At 34.4% G+C, this 3521-nt stretch overlaps 1 pseudogene; it reads right to left on the bottom strand.

Annotated features, from left to right (window-relative positions):
* Positions 1 to 2070: 2070 nt before the first annotated feature.
* On the bottom strand, positions 2071 to 3303 carry LOC149181182 (tetrapyrrole-binding protein, chloroplastic pseudogene; annotated as a pseudogene).
* Positions 3304 to 3521: the final 218 nt, after the last annotated feature.

Here is a 3521-nt window from a genome sequence, read left to right as displayed (position 1 = left end):
TTGCATAACCATTCAAGTAACATCCACATATTTGCACAAACACAGGTCCCAGGCATGAGATTTTGGGCCGCGAGAAAATAACTTTCATTTTCATATTGTGCCAACCCTGAGGATTCCAAGTGGATGACCATTCAAGGTCTCTTGGTTTGCTCACTCAACTGGCTTTTAACTTGCAAATAGCCCTGTGGAATTCCAGCAAAACGCATCAATGTATGGGCTACAAACTTACGCTCGTCTCAGAGTGTCAGCCATTCAAGGCTCGATATTTTGGTAAATTTTACAGACTGATTTTTTTATTTTTCCAGTATATTTTCTGATGAGTTTTATCTTACATTTGACTGAAAATTATGGGAATTGCAAATGTTTTTGGCTTTTCAGAGCTTTAATCTATTTCCAAAATTCATTTTAGTCCCCAACAATTTCACTAAATTTCGATGGAAAAAAACAAAAAAAACTTAAAAAAATTAAATTCCGAAAGTTCATTGTTTTTAGACATTATTTAGCCATAGTAAAATACATGTAGTAAAAGTTTAAAACCTATTTCCTGCATTTATCTGATTCAGGGACGGGTCATTTTACCTTCCATTTCTAAAAAATAAAGGTCAAATCCAAAACAAAACATTAAATAAAATAAAATAGGAAAATCCGTTTTCCTTAACATTTAAATTTACAGCCATATTTCATTTCAAATATTGTAATGTCAGAATCTTTAATTTTGAAATTGGTCGTTCTTTCCATTAATGCCCAGACAAAAACAACCAAATATGATGGAGGAACACAGGCCCAGACTCATCAAATCTTTATTTGATTTGGTTTTCGTAAACGTGCAATCATTAATGTTCCAAAATAATCATTAAATCTTTGATTTTGGAATTCGTATTTCTTTTCACTAATGCCGTAGAACTAGTTTTGAATGTGTACAATTGCTCACTCTGCCGGTCCAACGCATCCATACCTCGAAAGTGAGAAATTCATTTTAATTTTTTCTGGATTTTTACTTATTTAGATGGTATAATTTTAAAAGTTTTGATCTGTATTGTATTAAAAAAGCTATTTAAGTGTGTAAAAAATAAAAAATAAAATTAGTTTCAAAATAATTAATATATTTTTGTAATGTAGATGGTATGATCAAATTATTAAGTTGAGAATTTATTCTATAATTTAGTAGGTTTGTAGGTCTGTCTATTTTTTTGTGCTTTTTAAAATAAAAATAAAAATAAAAATAAAAGTTAAAACATTATGTTCTAAATAGAAAAATAATGTTAGTTATAATAAAAAAAATGAATAATGTTGTAAAGTGATTAAAGTAAAAAAATGTGTGAGTAAGATGTTTAAATCTTATAATTTGGTTATTGATAAAATATTTTAATACAAATTAATATTGACCTCCCCCTTAAAAATATGTTAATAATAAAAACCCATTTTAATTTGCCTCTTAAAATGTCTCGATGTCTATTTCGTCCTATGTATACTCTATTTAACATTCAAAAATACAATTTAAACAATGAAAAATAACACTTTGTATTTTACACCAAAAAAATTGCACACAAAGAAATTTGATCCCTCTAAACTCATGTTAAATCCGTACTTAAGATAAATCTATACAAATTTTAAAAATTTGAAAATCTATACAATTTTTAATAATTTAAATTCGTAGAAAAATAAAAAATTTTAAACTCTAAATTCATAAGTGAAATATTCTTTATAATTTATAATAAAAAAAAATGAAGCTATTGCATGCCCAATTTGAAACCAAATAAAGAACCTAGCGATTTCCAATACCTTAAATATTAAATATTAAAAAATGTTTTAACAGTGTACCCAAATAAATCTCAGAAATAAAAAATCCAATTCCATTTTAGTAAATACATTCAATCACCATCTATTCAAAATCCCCACAAAATAAATCTCACAATTTTTATCAACAACACAATTTAAATCAACCACCAACAGAATTTGTAACAAAATAAAGAGAATGTCCAATTCCAGCATTGATCACTTTTCAAAGCAATGCTATGAAGCAAATGTTTGCAACATAAAACAACTAAGTAAAATATAAAACCACTGAACAATAAAAACCAGTGTCTGATCATTACATAAAACAACTAAGTAAAATATAAAACCACTGAACAATAAAAATGTCTGATCATTATATTAAACAGAGAGCCAGGGATCCATAACTGATTTAATATGTGAACATAACATAATAGATAATGCAAGCTTGGGAGTTATGATGATAAACATTATATTAGATAACGGTGGCACAGACCAACAAGTAAATGAGAGGAGGTAAATACTTACATTCTAAGGCTCAGATCTTATAGTCTGGCATGTAGACTACAGAACCTCGGCTCTGCTTGGTATCCCGTATGTTATCAATGATTCCCCCAACCTTCAATGTATCCTCCTCCTCAACAAAATCAAAAGCCGGATGTTGCAGAATGCTGGCAAGAAGCTGGGTGCCTCTGAGAGCATTGGTCAGAGGCAGGTGCCCCTCAGGCGTAGAGTCTCCACATTCCCAAATGAACTCACGGGGAAACGACCTGTATGTATACTGTTCTATTTCAGAATCCTGCAAGCGCCTCATCCAATCCACCTTCTTGAAAAATTCTGTGAAATCCCGATTCACCTTGTTCCATATCCTGCGCTGGACGCTGTACCCGAAGCGGCCATTGCTGTGGCTCCTCCAGAGCTCGTCGATGGCCTTGAGATCAGAGGCCGGAATGAACTGGACTTCTGAGAAGAAAATGTACTTCCTTTTAATGGCGGATTCCCCTGCTAGAACTATTAGCAGGCGCCTGGTTTCTGCGTCTGCGGATTCCCACTGGCCCGAGGCCAGTTTCTGTCGAAGGAGCTCGTATGAAACGAACGGTTCCGCCATTTGGGTCTCTGAGTCTTCTGCCTTGGTTGTTCCCAATGCCATCAGAGGCCATGAGGGGTAGCTGCTTCTCATGGTGACATTGGTGCTCCAGGGGAGAACTGCATGGTGGCGACTCAGAGTAAGGAAACATGTGTTGGACTGTTGTCCACCCGTCGCAATTTGGGAATGGGAGTGATATTGTTGATGGTGTTTGTGAAATCCTGCTACTGTTCCTCCTCTCAGAGCAGCTGCTGCTGCCATTGTAGTAATAATTTCAGAATCCCACAAAACCAACGATGCAGAATGGAGCTTGTTTGTTTCGGATAAGGTTGAGGATACGAGTTTGACTTTGAAGACGCTGAGGAGAAGCCATTGATCTTCTCAGGCAATGGGATTTGATTATTTTGAAGGAAATGGGGCAGCCTGGGCTGTGAGCAACCACACATATGTGATATATCTATGGCGTGGCCAGAGAAGATTGATTGCCTATTTTTTTTGAAAGGGGGGCACTAACTGGTTCCCCATTGGCCAGGGCAGGGTAAGGTAAGATTTTCCTTTGTCCATGGTAAGCCTACGTGGCATTTCTGATGAATTTTGTCCATCCAAGTATCTTGTCCCTTATGTGTGATTGAAAACATTTCAGCTTAATTTAATGTTTTTG

Source organism: Pinus tabuliformis, chromosome 3_2, assembly GCF_031772625.1.
Source record: "Pinus tabuliformis cultivar Carrire ecotype Pingquan chromosome 3_2, CPIR1, whole genome shotgun sequence".
Classification (NCBI taxonomy): domain Eukaryota; kingdom Viridiplantae; phylum Streptophyta; class Pinopsida; order Pinales; family Pinaceae; genus Pinus; species Pinus tabuliformis.
This window is presented reverse-complemented; position numbering and strand designations above follow the sequence as displayed.